At 38.6% G+C, this 9905-nt stretch overlaps 2 non-coding genes across 2 annotated transcripts; both read left to right on the top strand.

Annotated features, from left to right (window-relative positions):
* Positions 1-8394: 8394 nt before the first annotated feature.
* Trnag-gcc lies at positions 8395-8465 on the top strand. The gene has a single exon. It is a non-coding gene; the product is annotated as a tRNA-Gly (tRNA).
* Positions 8466-8653: 188 nt separating this feature from the next.
* Positions 8654-8724, top strand: Trnag-gcc. Its single transcript has one exon. It is a non-coding gene; the product is annotated as a tRNA-Gly (tRNA).
* The last annotated feature ends 1181 nt before the right edge of the window (positions 8725-9905 follow it).

Raw genomic sequence — 9905 nt, forward strand, 5'->3', positions numbered from 1 at the left:
AAAAGAATTTCCTCATTCCAAAAGTCTACCCTGAATATCGTTTAAAACCCCAACATCATTATCCAATATTCAGCTAATAATAACTGCTGTAGATGAAAAGCCAGGCGTTCCGAGAACGAAGCTTAAATTAGAACCTGGAGGAACTCGAACCTAAGAACTTGGAGGGAGTCTAACCTGACTAGAAAGCAAACAATAAAAAGAAAGCAAAGTGATTTTATTATTATCATTTTATTTTTAGAAGAAAAAAATCCCTTGTCACAATGTAAGTATTCGTCTTTCATTTTGAACGAAAGAGGATCAGAGAAACTGAAGAATAGGGTTAGGTGGAGCTCAAAAAGAACCTCATTCCAAAAGTCTACCCTGAATATCGTTTAAAACCCCAACATCATTATCCAATATTCAGCTAATATAATAACTGCTGTAGATGAACCTACTATCCCGCATAACGGGATACAAATTAAAATAAAACACACTAATAGGCAATTAATATCGAAATCTCATGTTCATGTCCCCAATCTTACACTCTATATCTATACCATGTTGAAGTCCCACTAACCCAATAAAATTGCCCGATCTTTAGTAAACTTTTTTATATGAACCTTTTTGTTACTATGTTGGTCCAAAACGTGCACTTTTGGGCCTTTTATTGGGCTAAAAACTGATTTGACGGGTGAACTTCCTACATATTGATACATTTTATGACGCCCTTTACCTACTCGAAACAGCAACATCCAGAAACAAAGGCCACCGCGCTAACCACTACACGGATGAGGTTGGATATGCTAATAAGACTACATACCTAGTGTACATAACAATGCCTGAGGTGCAGGCAAAAGAAAAAGGCGCCCGAGGATTTTTATTTATTCTAATCGTAAATCAAACGAATCCTGCGAGCAAGGAAAATTTCTTGTGACGTTTAAGGAAATTAGAAAAACCCCAAAGGAGCTCTCCCTCCCCCTTTTCCTCCTCTTAGATTTTTCCCTCCTCTTTTTCCTATTAGATCTACAATTCTCTCCCCTTGCTTTCCCTTTTAAATTCTCCCCCTCCTCTTCTCCTTCTTCCCCTCGAGATTTCTAGTCTTTGGATGCGAAAAGATTGGGGAAATCTCTGTTCATTTTACCACAGAGAGAGAGCGGGAGGCAGAGGGAGCGAGAGAGAGAGAGAGAGAGAGAGAGAGAGAGAAAAACATGCTTTTAATAGTTTTTATTTGCATTTTCTCACTTCTTTTATTATTGTTCAACGGAATTCACAGTTTCTTCTTCTTCTTCTTCTTCTCCTTCTTCTCTTGGGATATGTACATTACATACATACATTCTTTTATGTACATATTATACAAGAGAGATAAATAGAGAGCGAAAAAATGCTGACAAAACTGTAAGCTCAAAAGTCTTCATAACATTTTTTTTTCTCCCTACAGAAATGGAAACATCACATAAAATTCATACATAATAGAAAGAGATTTTGTCAGATGAGAAAGAAGGAGAAGAAGAAAGAGAGAGAGAGAGAGAGAGGTAAAGATCCAGAAAAAATAGGGAGACTACATGCAAAGGCGTTGAGTGACAATGACAACTTAGACATCACTTCAATCGGTCAAATAGATTCCAATCCACTCTGTATGACAATGTGGGCTGCACCTATAACAGAACCATTCGTTAAATGCAATATTGGGAATGTTATATTTGTTATATTCCCTTGGTACGTTATAAAATTTGATGAAACAATAGATGGTATGGAAATAGATGACAATATGAGCATACTATTGTCAAGGGAGTTCGTATTATTGATATAATTGGAAAACGTAATGCTTAAATTCCACACAGAACTCCAAGCTTGAGGAATATTACTTGGGAATTGCAGAATTCTGAGAATTTTCATAGCGCAGGTAGCTTTTCCGAAAATTTAAGTTTCTTAACTTTCTCGTAATGCTTAAATTCCACACAGAACTCCAAGTTTGAGGAATATTACTTGGGAATTGCAGAATTCTGAGAATTTTCATAGCGCAGGTAGCTTTTCCGAAAATTTAAGTTTCTTAACTTTCTAATAGGGAGAAAGATTAAGACAAAGAGAGGGGATAAAGAGAGAGAGAGAGATAGAGAATGTGAGTGGTAAAGAGAAATAGGGATAAAAGACGTTTGTGATAGACAGACAAGAGAGAGAGAGGGGAAGGGAAATTTCTCGTCATTTTTCATAATTCCCATTAAACCTTTATGAGAGAGGTTAACTGATGGTTAGCGATTGACAAGTGGTTAAGGGGTTTATACATTTTGTGGGCACCCTGTATAATAGTTGAACACAAGAAAGATGTTGCGCTTAGAAGACTGTCTGTCGACATCGCTATAATTCAGCCAGACAAAACGTTCGAAAAAGAACTAAAATGTATTTTCCAGACAGTCTAATTTATTAGTCCAGTTAGAAGGATGTAATCATTTGCCCGTCAGTGGCGCAATCTGTATTGTGGAATTGATGAGGGTTTGAATTTAGAAGGAGAAAATTTTGAACGACATCAACGATAATTCCATTAAAGTAAAAAGAACTTTCAGCAAATTTCGTCTTAAAAACTGTCAGCAACACGTCATTGTACCTATGTAGGTATTGTATAAAAATCGCTCGAAATGCATTTTCCAGACAGGCTATTTATTCGTCCAGTTAGAGGGATGTAATCATTTGCCCGTCAGTGGCGCAATCTGTATTGTGGAATTGATGAGGTTTTGAATTTAGAAGGAGAAAATTTTGAACGGCATCAACGATAATTCCAGTAAAGTAGAAAGGACATTCAGCAAATTTCGTCTTAAAAACTCTCAGCAACACGTTATTGTACCTTTGTAGGTATTGTATGAAAATTCGCTTGAGAGAATGTAAAGAATTTTGCTAAACCGTCGAATAACTTCATTATTTGCCCAATTATCTGTTCAGTTATCCAGGATAGCTATTTGACCTCGTTAATGGTACCAACATTACTACAGAATACCACCAATACCCAATACCGTTCAGCAATCATGCAAGCAGGACAAAAAAGCGCTTCTCTTTGAAAAAATAATGTATTTTCCAGACAGGCTAATTTATTAGTCCAGTTAGAAGGATATAATCATTTGCCCGTCAGTGGCGCAATCTGTATTGTGGAATTGATGAGGGTTTGAATTTAGAAGGAGACAATTTTGAACGACATCAACGATAATTCCATTATAGTAAAAAGAACTTTCAGCAAATTTCGTCTTAAAAACTGTCAGCAACACGTCATTGTACCTATGTAGGTATTGTATAAAAATCGCTTGACGGAATGTAAAGAATTTTGCTAAACCGTCGAATAACTTCATTATTTGCCCCTTATCTGTTCAGTTATCCAGGATAGCTATTTGACCTCGTTAATGGTACCAACATTACTATACAGAATACCACCAATACCCAATACCGTTCAGCAATCATGCAAGCAGGACAAAAAAGCGCTTCTCTTTGGAAAAAAAAAATGTATTTGAATACACGAGTGCAAAATATTTCCTAATTGCACGTTTACAGCGGAACAAGACATAAATCCCCGTCCATACTATTGTTCAGCAGAATTCAGGTGTTCTTTTTCATTCGCCATCCAAACCATCGCATCCCAATCAGCGGAAATGAAATCCAAACTGAAGCATTTTCAAATTAAAAACTCCCCCGGTTTTTATTTTCCCCCGAGTTACTTTATTACTTTGTTCTAAATAAAGGTAATATTCGCAACCGAACGGTAATACCTCGTACCTTTTACATTTATTGACTGGCGAATAAAAAAACTAAGCGCGCTATAAAAATTCCCTCAATAAGGTGATACTGGGGAAGGTTTATTGAGGGCACTTAAATTTATATATATTTTCCCGATATTTAGTTTATACGGGAGTTAATGGAAATCTTAATGATCCAACCCTCTCACCACCTCCAGCCACAACCAAGATATCGATAAGCTTCGGAAAGAACATTTTATACGGGAGTTAATGGAAATCTTAATGATCCAACCCTCCCACCACCTCCAGCCACAACCAAGATATCGATAAGCTTCGGAAAGAACATTTAAGTGAAGCAACGTTATAGTGTGTCTGACTGGAAGGGTAAGTTATTGGACCAGCATCGGCACATGATTTAAAGGGATTTTAGGTGTGTTAACACGAATGCCATCACAGCTGTCAAATATCATTCCAACTTACGAACAGAGCTCTAGAATCTAGATACATGAGTTATCATTCCTGCTTTCGGGTTCATTACCTGTAACAAAAGAAGCGAGAGACTTATTAAATAAATGAAATTTCAGGCGAACATACTAACATATTGGTAATGTGATTTCTTATTTCTTACGTGAAAATAATTATTCTGAGATTATGAGAAAAACAGTATAATAACCCAATGAGATTGTGTGAAATTATTCCGAGAATTCTACGGAGATGAGCTGCATAGTTCCAAGAATTTGAGAATGAAAATACCTACTCCATAAGAAAGTTGTGTTAGACCTCCCCCACAGGGCTACAGTTCCATGACCCCGTACGAGCTCTTTGTCTCTGTAATTTCTACTTCTACTGTTCACTGAACTGCTACTGCTAGTAGGATCTTTGTCTCAGTAATTTCTACTTCTACTGTTCACTAAAGGAGGAAGATAAGTGGTGGGTGCTAAAAGTATCTGCTATTTTCTGTCAGTAGAGCAAAGTAGGTACCCAGCGCGAACGACCTACTGTACGTAGTGTTAAAGCGCTTTAAAGGAAAAAAAAAGTAGGTATTAAAGTAGCAAGCTACTAACAGACGTTACGCCTCATAGATTTCATAGGATTCCATCACATTGTAAAGAAGCTTACGAAAATGGGACTGAAAGATTAGAAAAGTGGAACTAAAGACACACAAGGTTTGGTAATATTCTAGTATGCCATGCGATTCTTCTGTGTAATTCTGTGCAAAATAAAAAGATAAGAGAAATGATTTCACTCTGTGTTTTGGATCTCGTGAAACCATTGATGTCAAATCAAACGATTTTGGGAGAAAATAAGAAAGTAAAAAGGCCCATGAATGAAAAGAAAAGGTCCACTGTTCAATTGTGATGGAGCCAGGATAGTGAAAGCCTGATACCATTAGAGCTTTGAGACAAAAGAAAAACAACACCCACACCAACCACAGCAACAAGAGACGTGAAATATAAGATCTCCATAAACTCACACACATAACAACCTGATACCATTTAGAGTTTTTGAGACAAAAGAAAAACAACACCCACACCAACCACAGCAACAAGAGACGTGAAATATAAGATCTCCATAAACTCACACACATAACACCTTCACCTCTTCTTGTGGAATAAATAATGGAATACTGTTTGCCGGTGTCGATAAACAGGACATGTTATGGGCAAGAACCCATACAGGGTTTTCATAATGAATGTGAAGCCTCATCATGCGGTGAAGATACTTAGAAATTTTACCACCCCCAAAGTAGACAACCCTGAGGAAAATTTGCCTAGCGATGGCGTTATTCAAACTGGATACATATTGAAGGCCTTATTCAACCTTGATCTGGATCTCACAGTCTCCAAGTATTCTCAGAAGTAAACAAACACACATGAGATTGTAGACCCTGAGGTAAACTGTTCTAATCGTTTGAGCTGAACGCTGATCAACGTGAGTGAGACTTTTAGTAAACACTATATTACTGCATCTCTTCCAAAACATCTTAGCCTGACAACAAAGAAAAGAAATCTCCAAAACTAACACCAGGACTCTGAAAAATTGATTCTAAAGCTAGGTACTTAGAGATTTTACCACCCTCAAAGTAGGTAGACAACCCTGAAAAAAATTCGCCTAGCGATGGCGTTATTCAAACTGGATACATATTGAAAGCCTTATTCAACCTTGATCTGGATCTCAGTCTCCAAGTATTCTCAGAAGTAAACAAACACACATGAGAGTGTAGACCCCGAGGTAAACTGTTCTAATCGTTTGAGCTGAACGCTGATCAACGTGAGACTTTTAGTAAACACTATATAGGTATATTACTTCATCTCTTCCAAAACATCTTAGCCTGACAACAAAGAAAAGAAATCTCCAAAACTAACACCAGGACTCTGAAAAATTGATTCTGAAAATATCTACTAAATAGGTACTTGTGTATTTCGTACTGTGTCTTCGAAAGGACCAGAGTATGTTTGCCAAATTTGATGCAGGTTTATATCTTATATCTTTCTTCTTATATTATAAAATCAAGATCCATTCACTCATTCACATTTCATATTCACACACTGATCGCTCTATCTCCTGAACCATTCGACAGCGTATTGGAAACAGATAATATAGGAGGAGAGGGGAGGGAGGATGAGGATGAGGAGAGGGGAGGTGGAGGAGGGGATGATGTAGAGAGCTTCCATGGAAGGAATGGTGGGGGGCTCTAGAGAGCCAAAATGGGGGAGAATATTTTAAGGGGTGGAACTAACAAATGACTTGTTTTCTCTAAAAAGTTAACGAGTAACGCACAGAACACTGCGGCGAAAACATTGTTCAGATTTTGTACAAAGTTCTTCCTCGTTCTGGATATCTGGAAAACTCCTTCATGAATTTGGAGAAGATCTTGCGATCGGTTCCCTGGACTACATGAAAGCTCATCACGTACAATTCGTAAGGCCTGTCTCACATTGGAGCGTGATCGTCTGTAAAGCCAAACCTATGATAACCTTAGGAAGTATATAGGATCTGTAAGGTCTTTTGAACCCCTCTACCCCGAACCAAAGTCCTCCGAGTTGGGAGAATGCAGTACATCCACCGCGACCACCCGGTAACTACATGAAAAACAATTAATTACAAAAGAATACCCCGTTGAGTTAGTGGTGATGCTACTCGTATAGTTGAAACGAAACAATGCGGGAGATGAAAGAATTGGAGGAAGAAGAAGACTCCATGGGAGATAGGATGGGAAGAATGGGAGAGATGAGAAATGAAGAAGGAGGAGAAGAAAGCAACGGGAAACATTTCACGGGAGGGGGAGGGACACGAAGCTGAATTGTTGGAACATCATTTATCAAACGGCGTAACAACCGCACCACGTCGGCGGTGGTGTATCAGCACCGCTCGATGCGGTGAACCTCTGAACGGTGACTTGGTGAAACGACTTTCACGTTGTCAGGCTATTCGTGGAAATCGGGGCGTTTAGCCACAAACTTCACGGGGGCTGACGGCAAAACGGCGGTGTGGGCGGTTTTCCATATTGAAATTACGTCCTTGGTTGAGTGATTTTTGTGCCTAAATGATGGAATTGATGGAGAAAACCCGTGACTTCAGCGTTATTTACACTATGGTAGATTGACACTGCCTGCTGCCTATATTATAGTCATATCTATCTCGGTAGATAGGTAAAGACGGCCACAAACGAGACTTTCAGTTAAAACTTACGACAAACTGTACTTATCTAATACTTACATTAATTATAAGTTATAATACATAATTATAACTGAACGTCTGTGGCCGCCTGTATATAGTTTTGGCTTCCGAGAATTTCCAAAATCGTAGCGCCTGTACAGGGCTTCAGGCTACGAAATAATACAACTTACATACCTTAGGTTTATAGGTAGATATAATTATCTACACTTGCATAGAGATATGTATATACTTTCATAAAGATATACCTCTTGCATAGTGCAGATTTGCAGAGTGGAAGCAGAAAGTAAGTTTGAACTTTAGAAAGTACCTGTAAGCTTGTAACTAGGTAAAGCCTGGTTGTGCATAAGATGAGAAGATAGCTTTTATGAGCGGGTAAAAAATATAGGGTGACTCCAAAACCCTCGTACAACTGATAAGTATTAAGGTGACGATACACTGTACACTTTCGCAAGCGTTATTCTCGCTAGACCACTTTCTACGGCTACAGAGTACAGAGTCTAGGAAGTTCGTAGAGTAATGTACACAGGTCATAGAGTGCTCTACCTATTATACTCTGGATAGAGTTCTCTATCACCTGTGTACTCGTACACTATACTCTACGAACTTGGTACACTCCTTAGAGAGTGCAGGTCTCTCGAGACCAAGTCTTAGCGAAAGAGTCTACAGTGTACACGGTCTGCATGTGCACGTCTGCACGGGCTAATTGTGTTAAGCATGAATGCTTGTCACAAAATATCGCTCCCAGAGTATACCTCGCATTTTATCAAGTTTCTGCATTGGACCCGAACATGCAGCCTTCAGATCTCAAGTCCCCCTCGTTAAACCACTGAAACACCACTGAGGACTGAGGTTGGGTTTACCAAGTATTGAAATAAAAACTTGGAACTCGGTTCGTTCGTTCATTATTTCGGATAGTCTCATCTTCATAGAGATACCTACTTTCACTCAGGTAAAGAGACTTCAGGTAAGTAAATACTAGTTCATTGATATTCATTATTTTTATGCACTTCATCCGTCAGCATCGTTGGTTCAGTGGTAGAATGCTCGCCTGCCACGCGGGCGACCCGGGTTCGATTCCCGGACGATGCAGTAGATTTTTGTTATTTTCTTTCTTTTTGTTTAGCTTGGAGGGTAGCTTGCATAGTAAGTGCTATTAGGTCGTGGGTGGGTTCGATTTCCGGCAGATTTTATCCTAAACAGATGAGGTTCTTTCTTGGTTTCTCCTAGGCTGTCTTCCTTCTCTCTTCACGGGTCGATTTGATGCACCTTATTCGTCAGCATCGTTGGTTCAGTGGTAGAATGCTCGCCTGCCACGCGGGCGACCCGGGTTTGATTCCCGGACGATGCATTAATATTTTTGTTATTTTCTTTCTTTTTGTTTAGCTTGGAGGGTAGCTTGCATAGTAAGTGCTATTAGGTCGTGGGTGGGTTAGATTTCCGGCAGATTTTATCCTAAACAGATGAGGTTCTTTCTTGGTTTCTCCTAGGCTGTCTTCCTTCTCTCTTCACGGGTCGATTTGGTCCGGCAGATTTTATCCTAAACAGATGAGGTTCTTTCTTGGTTTCTCCTAGGCTGTCTTCCTTCTCTCTTCACGGATCGATTTGACCTTAGTTTAGTTACAGTTCCCTTTATTAAGCTTTATTATTTATTTAAGAAAAAAAAAATGACAGAATTAATATAGTAGCGGTCGGAATTTATTGGGAGCTACACTTTTTATACACCCTATAACCAACCAAGCCATTGAGTACAAAATCCAAGAGCTCAAAACTGGTCGGAATTTATTGGGAGCTACACTTTTTATACACCCTATAACCAACCAAGCCATTGAGTACAAAATCCAAGAGCTCAAAACTGGTCGATTTGACCTTAGTTTAGTTACAGTTCCCTTTATCAAGCTTTATTATTTATTTAAGATAAAAAAAAATGACAGAATTAATATAGTAGCGGTCGGAATTTATTGGGAGCTACACTTTTTATACACCCTGTAACCAACCAAGCCATTGAGTACAAAATCCAAGAGCTCAAAACTCATCCTAAGCGTAGAGAAATAGAAAGAGAACGAAACAAATTGAATAGATTTAGATTAGATACTGAGAAATGAGAGGAGAAATATCAGAAACCTGTGTGTGAGAGAAAGAAAGAAAAGGGATTTAGAGTGAGAAAGAGGAAGAAAAAGAAAGGAGAGGGAGAGAAAACGAATAAAGCCGGAAGTGAAAAAAAGAAAAGAGTTCTAAAGCCAAAGGAAAAGGGATTTAGAGTGAGAATGAGGAAGAAAAAGAAAGGAGAGGGAGAGAAAACGAATAAAGCCGGAAGTGAAAAAAAGAAAAGAGTTCTAAAGCCAAAGAGCCAAGCAAAAAAGGGATTTGGAGTGAGAAAGAGGAAGAAAAAGAAAGGAGAGGGAGAGAAAACGAATAAAGCCGGAAGTGAAAAAAAGAAAAGAGTTCTAAAGCCAAAGAGCCAAGCATTTGAGGAAACCTTTAGAGAGAGCAATGTAGATTAGCTTTCAAATAGGAAAAGAACACCGCAAA

Source organism: Diaphorina citri, unplaced genomic scaffold, assembly GCF_000475195.1.
Source record: "Diaphorina citri unplaced genomic scaffold, Diaci psyllid genome assembly version 1.1 scaffold2526, whole genome shotgun sequence".
Classification (NCBI taxonomy): Eukaryota; Metazoa; Arthropoda; class Insecta; order Hemiptera; family Psyllidae; genus Diaphorina; species Diaphorina citri.